The 14,110-nt window shown below is 44.7% G+C and overlaps 1 pseudogene; it reads left to right on the plus strand.

The window, feature by feature from the left end:
• Nucleotides 1–13,831, plus strand: part of LOC144143241 (uncharacterized) — a 42,910-nt pseudogene extending 29,079 nt beyond the window's left edge.
• The last annotated feature ends 279 nt before the right edge of the window (nucleotides 13,832–14,110 follow it).

The following is a 14,110-nucleotide window of genomic DNA, read 5'->3' on the forward strand; positions in this document are numbered from 1 at the left end:
TAGTGAGCCTTCAAGTTTCTTTCCCGTACGTGAGTACAGGTAAGATGCAGCTGCCATACACTTTCTTCTTCAGGAACAATGGTAGACTGCCATACATTATCTGAGAATGCCTACCGTATGCACTCCACCCCATACTTATCTCTGCCTCGTGGTTGGGATCCGGGGTCACAGCTTGGCCTAAGTAGATATATTCGCTTATCACTTCCAATGCCTCGCCACCAATCTCAAAGCGCTGTGCTATCCCGAGGTTATTGATCATTACTTTAGTTTTCCGCATAATAATTTTTAAGGAAGCGGTTCTACTCTTTTTGTCCAGTGCGAAAGCATGCTTTGCAAATCGTCCCAAGAGTTACTTAGCAAGGCAACATCATCAGCAAATCTGAGGTTACTGAGGTATTCTCCAAAAAACTTTACTCCCATCTGTTCACAATGTAATGTTCTGAATACTGCTTGTAAACATGCCGTTAAGTACATTGGAGAGATTGTGTCTCCTTGTCTGACGCAATTCCTTGTAGGTATTTTTCTGCTGTCCTTATGGAGGTCTATGGAATCTGTGGACCCATTATAAATATCCTCTAGTATTGTTACATAATGCTTATCTGCACCCTGGTTCCTTAGTGCCTGAATGACTGCTGAGATCTCGACCGAGTAAAAAGCTTTCTCGTAATCTATGAAGGCTATATATAGGGGTTCAGTATGCTCACCGCACTTCTCTATCACCTGATAGATCGTGTGAATATGTTTCATTGTGGAATATCCTTTACGGAACACTGCTTGTTTTTTTAGGTTGCATGAAATTTAAGGTTGCAGAAATTCTGTGAGCGATTACCTTGTTAAGTACTTTGTAGACGGCTGACAGTAAGCTTATCAGCCTGTAATTGTTGAAGTCCTTCATATCACCTTTCTTATAAATTAGGATGATCGCGGTTTTCCAAGATTCCGGTACACTCGTGGTCATTAGGCATTGCGTGTACAGGTGCGCCAGTTTTTCAAGTACCATTTCTTTACCATCTTTCAAGAGGTCTGCTGTTATCTGATCCTCACCAAGTGCTTTGCCCCCATTCATTTCTTTCAAAGCCTTCCTTACTTCTTCTGTCGTTACTGGTGGGATGTCTATCTCCTCTTAACTACTTTGTCGTTCGGCATTAGCCTGGATGTCCAGGCTGCTGTACAGATCCCCATAGAGCTCCTCGGCTACTGTGACTCTTTTATCTCTATTTGTGATGACATTGCGTTGATTGTCTTTAAGTGCATATATCTGCTTTTTCCACAAGCCAAGACGTCTCTTCACTTCTTTCAGGTTACCTGCATTCTTTACAACGTATCCCATCCTTTCCATATTATTATTCCGTTTGTCAACTGTCTTACGCCTATTGATTAACTTCGAAGGCTCCGCTGGTTCTATTGCGTCAGCAGGGGTGGAAATTGTCATACTTCGCCATTTCCTAATTAGATCTTTTGTCTCCTGGGAAAGTTTACCAGTATCCTGTCTAGCCATCGTGCCCTTGACTTGTACTGCTCACTCCATGATTTATAGCGTAAGATTGTCGCTGGCTTCCTGTGTCGTAAGCTCCGCTTCCTCGGTAAGAGCTGAATATCGGTTCTGCAACGGGACCCTGAATTCTTCTCCTTTACGTCTCACTGTTAGCTCATCACTCGTCTTCTTTCGTACTAGCTTTTTGCGGTCCCTCCTAAAATCAAGCCTAATTCGAGATCTTACCATACCGTGGTCACAACATTTTACCTTTCCGAGCACTTCCACACCCTGCACGAGGCCAGGATTATCGCATAATATGAAGTCTATTTCAATTTTGTGCTTACCATTCAGGCTCCTCCACATCCACCTCTGGCTCTATCGTTTGTAGAAGAAAGTATTTATAATGCATAGGTTATTTTGTTCTGCGAACACGACTAGTAGGTCCCAACTCCTGTTTACACAGCCCAGACCAAAGTTCCCAACTGCCTTGTCTCAAGCCTGATTCTTGCCTGCTTTAGCATTGAGGTTTCTCATATCTACAGTATACTGTGTTTTTACTTTAGCCATTGCGGATTCGACATCTTCATAGCAGCTTTAAACTACCTGGTCATCGTGGCTCGATGTGGGGGCGTAGCCCTGTACCGCGTTTAGTTTGTGCCTCTTATTCAGCCTTATTAGGAGAACTGCTACGCTTTCGTTATTGCTATAGTGTTTTTCTATGTTGCAAGCTAAGCTCTTATTGACTAGAACTCCCACTCCCAGTTCTCTTCTGTTCACTAGACCACGGTAACAGAGGACGTGTTTATTTTTGAGCACCGTGAATGCTTCACCTGTCCTCCTAGCCTCACTAAGCCCTATGGCCTCCCATTTGATGCCCTCTAATTCCTCAAACAACACCTCTAGAGTCGCTTCGCTAGATGAAGTTGGCGCCGTAAACGTTGCCAGGTTCCGATTCCATTGGCGGCCTGTCCCGATCCCGGGATTCTTAGCACCCTCTGCTGCGTCACAGGTCTGACAGCCGCCGTTGCCAGTTGCTTCACAGCCACTGGAGACTGAGGTCCATGGGTTAATGGCGTATTCACGGCAGTTTGCGGCCGTTACTAGACCAGGTTTGCCAATTCTGGTCTAGTGACGGTGTGCATTACCGGCGATGGTCGCCGGGTTCAGGCCGCAACCCAAGCCTCATTCTGCAAATCCATCTACACATGGATTTTTTTAAATTTTTTTTTTCCGGTGGGAATTGTCTCCCACTGGGTTCGAACCAGGTTCCTTTTGCACGCGAGGTAGATGCTCTACCTATACCCCACCTCTGCATTACGCGAAGACTACTGTCCAATAAAATGTAATCTGATCGTTTGTACTTCTGTCATCACAACAGTAGAACTGGAATAGAAGCAATCAACCTGACGGGGAAAGAGAAAACAAAGCTACATTCATGTTAGAAGAGAGTGTTGCTGTCTAAAAAGAAAGTTGCAGTCACTTTAAGCACTCTCTCGGCTGTTTAAATAGCTTGTGTGCGCTTCAGCCGCAAAGCACCAACAAATACCGCACGTATTCAGTTTAAGGCAGAAGAAGATAAAACACAACGATAATTCGAAAGTACGTGGAATTTGGTAACCCAATCATCTTGATTCCAACCACGAATGACATTTTTCACAACACCGAAAAATGTTGACACACTGTCAAAATATAAGCTACAGTCATCTATTACAAACCATTGTTATCAGATTGTAAACTGCACATTAGCATAAAAGTGATATTACGAAACGAAATGAGAGGATCCACTACAAGTGCCCATCATGCGTCCATGCGGTGGCTTTGGGTGGATTGTGTAATTGGCAGCTGTCATTTGCACGAACACGGTTCGGATGCCAAAAAGAAATCGTAGTAGAGAGATTAAGGTTTTCCTTCTTCATGTGTTTTGTTTATATCATCATTTATTTGTTTAAATTTGCGAAAAATGTTGTATATTCGCTATCAAGGCAAAATATTCTTTTTAATGAACAAATGTTTTCTTTTCTCTTCATGGCTCCCCTAATGTAATTACAGTGTTGAGTGCCTATTAAGGGATTATAGTTTCACTTAATAGCTCTTCTTCACTTATAAAAAGTACTTTTTATATTAATGAGGTCAGGAAAAAATAAAATTTCATCAAAGTTGCTGAATCAACGATGTTATTGAGAATGATCGCAAAGGGAAATTTACTACCTTGTTTTTAGCATTACAATTCTTCTCATTGGTGTACCTGCGGTCAATCTGATAAAATAACGGGAGATTGGATGCTGTTCTCGGTCGTTGCGTGACAGACATAAATATGAAACAATATTCTCCCACCTTTTTTACGAATTTCGCAAGTTCCGTAACGGCCGATTACAGATCAACCCTATTTGATGAAATAAACAGTCTACAAACGCGGTAAATTCCAAATTTTAATGGCGCACTATAACTCAGCGTTTTTGTTAAAGAAAGCAATAATATGCGTCGATGAAAACAATTACCAGCGACTAGCAACAAGTTAACTATAAGCATGTCTTTCGAGACCACTGTTTGTACCTAAATACAATACTCTCGCTCTGAACTGTCGAAAATGTAACTAATCAATGTACTGTGGGTTTCCACTTGCTTCCCGTCTAATAGACAGAAGTGAGTGCAGACGATTAACCAGTCAACTAATTACGATGTGACATTACAAACATTAGGCGCAGTGGCAATGTATTACTTCGTAGAAGTAAAAGAAAACACTTGCATACTGGCATTTATTGTAGTGTTTTACTTAAAAACCAGATATTTTGCCGTTGTTAGTTCACAACTCATTAGAGGAACTGAAACTTGTTCGATACCACAGCTGAAGACGATTCCCTGATAAAGTAGCAAACCTAACCACTGCGATATAAAAAAAAAGTGGGGGCTTTAAGACATATCTTTTGTGAGACGTTTCGGCGTTGAAAAGCAAGAGCAGCGATGACTGGATTTGTTAAACCTTCGAGGGCAAGTGCTGCTAATACATGGGTCGCACAACACGCCTTAACACGCTATAACATACATGAAATAGAAATAATTTCAAGAGACACGCAGGTACCCCCGAAGAGCCGCAGGACGCCGCTTCGCTGAGGGCTCAAGTCACACCAAAATTGCCGCGCCCACAAACAATCGTCACCTCAAAACAAAGAACGAGCGCATGGTACGGCAAAAATAAGCAAATCCTGGCTATCTGCACAGTCAATGCATGTGTCGAATGCTGCGCTCAATTTTCGAATGCTAGTTTAGATTGAAAGCTATCGTACAAAACAGGGCATTTATATTGGAAACCCGGGGGAAAACCATTAAAACTTATCCCAACGCGTGTTGCCACCCGTCTTCTTGGCCACTCATCTATTACTCGCTTTGATTTGGTTTCGACTCCCGCCATTTTGCTGCTTGATAAACCAACCGTTCAGTTTCAGTTTCAGTTTTTTGCTGCGATTGAGGTTTTTCCAGAGTAATAGGTGATCGCAGAGTCATAGACGATTGTGTTTCTCAAAGCTACTAGAAACTCTGTGCTATAGACTAACGACGGACCCCCTAATATTTCTAGATGTTTTTTGGTTTCAGCCATACTCGTTACACTGCTGAGCGCAGTTATTGCTTGAACAACTAATCATCATTAAAAGATCTAAAATGAAGTTGAACAGAAACGTAGATTGTTAGGCGATACCATGAGTTGTAAGTGGCTTCAAAACTACAGTGGTGAAATGTTGACTTCTTTCTAGCATGAGGCCATTGCTAATGTTATTAGTACGCCTATTTGTAATTAGAACTAATATTTTTAGGGTTGTTTAGCTCCTTAACCAAGCGCAACAAAAAAAGAGGTTTTCGCCTACTTTAGGGTGTGAAATTTTGGTCAATAAAAGCTTTTGGACGTTTAACGCCCAGCATGAGAATGTTTAGCTGTAACGGCTATACGCAATCTGGAAGTTGGAACATTGCACAAAGGAAGACGCAGTACGATGAGAAACTTACAAAAAAAGAAACAGGAAAACTAGCAAAAAGTGCCAGGGGGGGGGTAAATCAAGCGAAATTGAAATAGGTTTTAAGTCAAACACAGATGGCGTGGCTGATTGTACATAAGGGTCACATGTTTTCTATTTATGTACAACCGCGCAAAACAGTTGTGTGTGTGCTTGTGGTTACAGAGGGGTAGGTTTGGGGGAAGTCTGGGAGGAAGTTTCGGAATATTTTTGCGGCACCAGCCGCATCTTAAGGGGTTTCAGTTAGAGTTAAACTGCGACTCACGGCGACATTGTGAAATGCCTGGCTAAGATGGATACAAGTTTTTCTTATCATAAAAAAAGCATGGGCGTACGCATACGATGTTTACTTTGCTTTCTCAACAGAAGGAAGGCCTAAAATATAAATAAAACCTTTCTTCATACCTTTCGTCTAAATTCTGTCACTTCTATGTCTAGCGCTCAAAACTTTCACTGGGCATCCAGCTTCAAAGAGCAGGTTGAATAATTATTTTTATAACGAGCAAAGACGTCTCTTTATCCCCCTACCCCGGCCTCCCCCCGTTACATTCAGCCCGACGTTTGTTCAGACAGTAGTCTTTAAATCCCCGCACCAAGTTTCTAAACAAGCGTATAGTCGTGTTCAGAAGCGATTGTTCTTATTTATATCTTCCGAGTCAGGAAAATTCTATAGAAGTAGCTGAATTGTGTTTAAAACACCACACATGTCCACAGGCCAAAAATGTGCGTGAAGAAATAGCAAGGGACGTTCCAATGGGACGCGCATGGGGAGAAATGCGAATGGGGAGACAGAGACACACGAGAGAACATTTTTGTGTCGGGAGGCGGTATACGACCGCGTGTTGGCTCTACCATCAGCAGAGTATCTCATAACCCCCTTCGTGTCTCGTTCACTTGTATAGATGACTCGTCACTGACAACCCTATCAATTATACTATTGAAGTTCTCGACCAAGTGATAGCCCTCACAAAGAAATTGTATGCAGGTAATTATTTGTAATGTCCACGCTCCAGTAATAATTCATTTTGGAGAAAGAGTGATCCCCTCGGTTGCGTAAAAATGGCATAGGCTTAAATCGTGAAAAAATTATTAAATGCGGTGTATTCGCTACTGTGAACAAAGTATAGCAGTGATCCACACGTTGCCTGGGAGAGATTATGTTTGTTCCAACAACATAGATAAAATTAAAGTTATAACTGAGAGCGTGCTATGACGATGCCGGAAAACCTCAAGCAACATTCTTCTAAATCTCCATGTTCTAACAGATACACGCGTTTGATAACATCCGCGGATACCCTGTTTCGATAGTAAGGATGCGCAAAGCACGCGATGTCGTACTATATAGATATTTACATTCATCGTATGTCTAGTTTGGTTTCAAGAACCTGCACGCAACCTCGTGACACTTATATTATCCTCTGCGCATGACAGGAGGGTATTTTGCACAGGGCGGGAAAAAATAAGGCTTTGAAACCACCATGTTTACTCGAATATTGATGAACAACTGCAGTTGTTTCCACAGGATTCTGGTTTCATAAAAATATTTAGAGCGTAAAACTTCAGCATGGCGTCTAGGTAACGTAAAATACATCTTTCGAGACCTCGATGTGCTCTTTTTTGCCCACATACTGTTTATGTATAAAATATTACCTCCAAATTGTTTCACTCTGCAAATACGCAAACATATAGTGTTTTAGGGGAAGTAGTAGGATAGAAAGATATTGTGGCACAGTACAGTATGCATTCACGCTTGGCAGGGTTAATTGGTGCGTTGCAATTGCGACGCTAATTTAATGTTAAGTATTTTAACAACGCATGTCTCAAATTAAGGGTTGATGTGAATCAGTGGCCATAAGTGTATTACGTCCTCATACCTCTATGCCAGGATCATATGCATGTGTGTTATGCGCTGGAAAAATAAGAAATAAAGGACTCGTCTACATGCTCGTGTCTTGTTTTTGGTTTTATTCATTCCTATTGGGCCTAAAGTCACCAAAGTGGCGTGGCGCTTCCGAACACAATACGTTTGCTAGTTAGATTCATTGTAAGGGTGGCCGTTTTTTTTTTTCATTTATCCAAAAAAAACGATGACCTTACGTCGACTTTGCGGCTCTCGTTTAAGAGTTTTGTGTGATGTAAATGTAGCATTCAGGTGTGCCTATTGTTTAGGTGGGCTGCGGAGGGTGGAACGAATCTTTGAATTTACTTTAGCATTACCAATATTTTATTTAAACACCATTATTTTAAATAAACAAATCTTACGTCCGTAGCAGGGCTTTCTTTTTTGTCAGAGCTTAGTAACTAAAGGAGAGATCTTTCTGCCTATAAGGGGCCTTCGTCAGCTGACTCACGAAAACAGAAGTTCAGGGAAGGGGTCACTGCTACCACCAGGCGCTCGAGAAGACATATACCAAGCTACTGCATGCTATCGTTCCCTAGACAAACGGGTCGCTCTCCCGCATCATTGTCTTTCCCGCCCACCGCCCGTCCTCCGTCCGGAGGAGTCACGTTCACATGTGCTATTCTTTAGTGCTCTGGCTCGCCTCTGTGCGGGCATTATTTCTACGCGGGTGGCCGCACAAAAAAATTCAATCATCGGCCAGAGGTTTGTCGTTCCTCCGCAGACCTTTGTTGGCTAACCAGAAAAAGGGTTTTTCGTGGCCAGTTGCTTGCCTTTCGCTCTCTGGCTTCACCTGGGCAAATGAGAAACTATTAATCCGTTACCAGACGCTTCTTGTTCTGGAAAGACGATGACCAAGAGCCTGCCGGTATAGTGGCGTCGATCCCCTGATTGGGTATGCTCCAATATCAAGGAACAACAACAACAACAACAACAACATATAGTTGCGTATCGGCTGCTGCTTTGCCGGCTTCTAAATCCTGTTCGCTACAAGCCACCTTTTTCTCAGTTATTCCCTGTTGATAACGAAGCGCCCCACATCGTTTTGATATCCAGTGTCTCCAGTTTCTTTGAACCTCTGGGCTTTCTTCAGCCCCACCACCGCGCTTCCAGTTTCGGACTGGTATAAATTATGTCGGCGCCGCCGGCGCTGCTGTGGTCCCCTGTGCGGGACTTTCAGACGGCGTCGCTTCTCACTCCTGCGTCGACAACGCCAGACATTACTACGCTGCCCCCCATGACAGCGGCTATGCCACCACTGGCCCACGATATGACTTCGTCTCCAATGGTGTCCCGTACTTCTACACCTCCCAGCAGTTCATCAAGCATGAATGGAACAGCGCCCCATAGTGAACCAACCGTGGCATGTGAAGTCGTCAATATGCAAGACGGCGTGCAACACCCGCCGAGTGTTCCCAGATAAGTTGACGCACCCCAGAACTACCTAGAACGACTCAACTCTCACCTCTCAATGACCGTGCTTCATTGACTTGGCCAACTGCTTCCACCGGCAGAACCGTGAACAAAACTGATCGGCTGAGTGGCCACGCTGTCGGTTTGTACTCAGACCGCTCGCTAAAATCAGCGTCAATGAGATTACAAAACATACCCTGGCCCTTACATTACCCAATCCTTACCTCTCTGATCTAGTTTCCCACCGAAACGACCTAGTCGGTAACTGCCTTTATATCACAATGCACGACGATTTGCACACCCAACGTCTCTTATCAGCCAATCAGTTACATTTCTTCCAGGGCGGATCCTCACTCACCATTCCAATCGAAATCAAGCTGTCCCCGTATCAGCCCAATACGTCCATAGGTGTTATGGAAGCTGAGTCCAATCAAACAAATGAAGAAATTCTGAGATGGATCCGCTACAAACAAGCGAAAATCATAGCATTCCACCGCCTTGGCCACTCCAACATAGCAGTCTTAACGTTGGACTATCCGAATCTCCCATAAGTGGTAGAATACTATACGGCTATAATAAAAGTGTCACCAGACGAACCTCGTCACATAGTCTTTTACAACTGCCATAACATCGGACATATGTCTCGATGTCCTTCCACAACAGTTTGTCGCAACTGTGCGAAAACGCATCCCGGCACAAGAGACAGTGAACCGACCATACACTTCACTGTTGGTGTTAGGTTGGCCAACATTGCACTGAACCCGAGCTGTCCTGGAAGAGTTCCCACGCCATTCAACAAGCCCAATGCCAAGAAACGCACCAATTCCGTCTTATGGGTGGATCTTGTGCATCAAAACGTTATTTCATTCCCTCGTCTTCCTGCTGTGCAAACCGTTACAAACAAGCCCAAAAAGAATTCTCTATCAAAAAACTCGAGTTGAGCAATATGGCACATATTCTTGCTCAACTGATCACCCTTCATCCACAATCCAGTAACTTAAAGCCGAAATCATGGAACCCAAAGGAGCCCAACAACCAAGACTTCCATCCTCCTCTCATATGTTCCCCTCTCCACCGCGCTCCTTCAGCCACCTACGTCGACAACCCCTTCATACACAAGGCGCACTCGAAACCCAGTCAGTACTAAACGCACTCCTACATCTTAATCCAAACAGGACCATTACCTTACTCAAGTACTACAAACTATACATACTGACATACATCAAGAACGACTCGCTCGACAGGAAGATGGCAAAAACACGCATGACTATATCGACACGCAGGTGAATGCACTACGCAAACTTCTACAAGTCATTACTCGCCCTCCACCTATTCACCCAAACAAGGAGCCTCGGAGAAAGATCCCACCTCCGCGTCCGTAGATAGTTTCATGACTTCCCCAATAACTACACTAAAGTGTAACGGCCGCAGTTTCAGCACCAGCGCACTACTTTACTAAAGAAGGTGAAACGGTATCAATCTTCCGTTATTCTCTTTCAGAAAACACGGGGAACTCCGAGTTTTCGGGTAATGTTGAAAATACGAACCAATATATCACACAAGTAGCGCGTGGTAGCCCCAAAGTAAAATCAACTCTCACTCCAGGATATGCCGCATTTCTTGCACAGTCTCATATCGCTACCTCTTCCATCATACTCCGTCAGTTTTCGTCCTGTATTCAGGAAGTCGTTGTAGTTCTCACACGCCTCTCTACTGGTCGCAAAATTATTCTCGTCTCATCCTTCTACAAACCTATCCACAGTTCCTCACGTTCCTTCGAGTTTCCCTGGATCCCGGCTCTCATCACCCGTCACCCAAACATTTCAATACTGATTGGTGGTCACTTTAACGCCCCTTACCCACCATTGGGTTACAGCAGCACATCTGCTCGATGAAGCTCTCTCGCCGACAACATGGATCTACACAGTTTTGTTCTTATCAATGAACCTTTTCAAAAGACCAGAATTGGCCTTCCTAGAGCTCAGGATGACACCACACCGGACCTCACTTGGGCAACAACCATATCTCATCAAAAGTTGGTCCCCCTACTCTAGCACCTGGCATAGCGACCACGTCCCCTTTTTTATAACGTTTTTTGGCAAGAAGGCTCGCACCAGGCAAACACAATCACGACTAAATGGGACACCTTCTACGAATATATCGATTAAGAAGAACCTCCTGCCTCTTTCGATAATTGTGCAAATACTACACGAAATTGTAACCAAGCAACCACTGAAGAAATCCAGTGCTCATCTTACACACCGGCTCTCGAGTCCCACCTCACAAACATCTAAAAAAAGTGCACTATCTCTCACAATTATACCGCGCTATCGGCAAACGTCATACAATCCTTGTGCGCTTCCGACGGCAGTAAATACACATCACGTAATATCAACGTTGCCTTTCCAATCACCACTGGAATGATCTCTGTGCCCGACTTGGTCATGAAAACACCTTTGGGCTCGCTGGAAAATTTACCAAAATCATTTACCTAGGAAAAAACAGCGATTTCCACTTTTTGGTAAATTTTGGCCAGTCACCGTTGAACATGATAATAGTATGGCTTTCTTTCCTCGCGGGAAACTCCATCACCTCTCCTCTTACACACATACCCATTTTGTCACCTCAGGACGATCTCGTTCTTTCCTTCACCTTCAATGAACTTTACACGGCCATTCCAAATGTTAAACCCAAATATGAACCTCTACACGACTTTGTGATTTGGAAACACCTCCGCAACTTGCCAAAGCCTACCCGTGTTGCCTTACTTGGCATGCTGACCACTGCTGGGGAACTGGTGAAGTTCTTGAGTATCTCGAGCTCACTCTCATCTTGCCTATTCCCAAACCCAAGAAGACTGGTACCGGCCCAACTGACCTCAACAACCTCCTACCCATCTCTCTTACTCCTTTTTTTGCAAACTCATCGAATAGCTAATCAATTACTGCATTACTCATTACATCGTACATGTCCCACTATACTTTCCCTCAGAGCAGACTGGCTTCCTCCCTAACCTTAGCACACGCTATAGCATTTGGCTATTTCGTAGATTGATCCATAGCTCCCATATTAACCGCTCTCCTCCCAATCTGGTCATAGCAGTTGACCTTCGCATGAATTTTGATAGCGTCAAGCAATCCGCCATACTAGAGGAACTGGCGCACGCCTTCCCAAACACCCGGGCACAAACCTGGATCCGCAAATTTCAGAACGCTCGGCCAATACGACTTCAAAGATCTCAACCAGGCTGGACTCCTCGCACTTACTACCTTGACCGCGAGGTACCTCAGGGATCCATACTGTCCCCGATACTATTTAATCTCGCCATGGTGACGGTCTCTCGAAATCTCGAACGTGACTCTGCTGCAAGATTCACACAATATGCAGACGATGTAACCATACGGACTGCGTAAGCGGACGTTTTATGCACCGAAGACATGCAAACCGAACACCAACCCTCAGCAAATAGCCTTTAATTCTCCTTGGCCTCTCTTGGCCTCCAGATCCAGATCCTGGCTTGCTGGGTTGCTGATACCTGGCGATTTGGCGGCCACGCTTGGTCACCTCCGGGAGACCTACTCGAACCGACAGCAACCACTTGAAGCCTCGATCAACGCCCGAACCCTTTACCCCTCACCTGCCCGCCGACACCAACCCGCGCCAAGAAATTCGCCTGGCAACTCTTCACTTCATCGACGTCACCGGTCACGTTGGACGAGCGCATCGTACTTAACTGCCCAATCTTCACCGAACTGCCGCGGCACGACACCGCTTGGCGCAGAATACTCACGCCACTCCTGACGTTCCAGATCCTGGCTTGTTGGGTTGCTGATACCTGGCGATTTGGCGGCCCCGCTTGGTCACCTCCGGGAGACCTACTCGAGCCGACAGCAACCACTTGGAGCCTAGATCGACGCGCGAACCCTTTACCCGTCACCTGCCCGCAGACGCCAGCCCGCGCCAAGAACTTCGCCTGGCCACTCTTCACTTCATCGACGTCACCGGTCACGTGGGAAAAGCGCATCATACTTAGCCACCCATTCATCACCGAACTGCCGGGGCACGACACCGCTTGGTGCAGAATGGTCACGCCCCTCCTGACATTCCAGGTTGGTTACCTTAACCGTGCTAAACAATACAGTACCAACAACTACTTTCTTACAGCGGTGTCGTGCCCGTGCGACTTCAAGTAGCGAAACTTGCTTTGCCTGTGTTATGATGCTTTTACCATGCAATTTTTATCAGAGTTATTGTTATTGGTGTCCGGTGATGTGGAGCTCAACCCCGGCCCAGCCAAAGCTCAGATAGAATCCATGTCTGCCGCAATCAAGCAGCTCGATGAAACCATCCTAGCCATCCGTGTAGACATTACCTAGCTCAAGGCAAAGCAAACTAACCATGAAACAGTTCTTTCAACACTAACAAACGCGAATCTCACTTCTAGAATCTGCCCAAACCAAACCATCCCTGAACACCGCACCACGTGACGCAGTGAGTATCAAACATGAAATTGAAACTTTAAAAGCTGCTAATACCGACGCCAATAATCGGCTACGCCGTAACAATCTTCTATTCCTGGGAATTGAAGACTCTGCAAAGGAAACATGGGATGAGTCAGAGCAAAAGGTCATGAAATTCTGCACCGACCATCTCGGAATTACGCTTGAACCAAATTCCAGTGAGCGCGCTCATCGAATTGGAAAATTTTCAGCTGACAAAAAACGCCCAATTGTAATGAAATTAGCTCACTTCAAAACTAAAGAAAAGATCTTAAGCTGTGGAACTATTCTAAAAGATACAACCTTCGCCGTGAGAGAGAACTTTGCTCCAGCCGCCCGCATTGCGCGTGCGAAGTTGCTAAAGTTCATTCGACCACAAAAGTGCGCATTCAAGCTTAGGGTGGAAAAGCTAATCGGCGGTAAAAAATCTTATTTCTACGACCCGAACACTAACAGCGTCAAGGAATGCAGTAACTCGCGCACCAATAGGTTCCAAAATATATCATCAGATATCCCATCAGATGGCAGCACGTGACAGGTTCCTAAGCATTCCACCTCGTGTAACACGCGTCCACATCCCATAGCATTTGTAGATATGAACATTGCATTTACAAACGCACGAAGCCTAAAAACGAAGCGCGACGAAATTCACAGTTTTATAACTGATGTTAGTGCTGACATAGTCGTACTAACCTAAACATGGTTGCATGAAGGTATTAGAGATACGGCGGTGTTCCCTGATAACTCGAATTTCACAATTATCCGCCGTGACCGCCAAAGCAAAACAGGCGGTGGTGGGCTTATAGCCATTAGA

This window comes from Haemaphysalis longicornis, unplaced genomic scaffold (genome assembly GCF_048455015.1).
Source record: "Haemaphysalis longicornis isolate Haplotype H1 unplaced genomic scaffold, Haemaphysalis longicornis Haplotype H1 scaffold_6, whole genome shotgun sequence".
NCBI classification, from domain to species: domain Eukaryota; kingdom Metazoa; phylum Arthropoda; class Arachnida; order Ixodida; family Ixodidae; genus Haemaphysalis; species Haemaphysalis longicornis.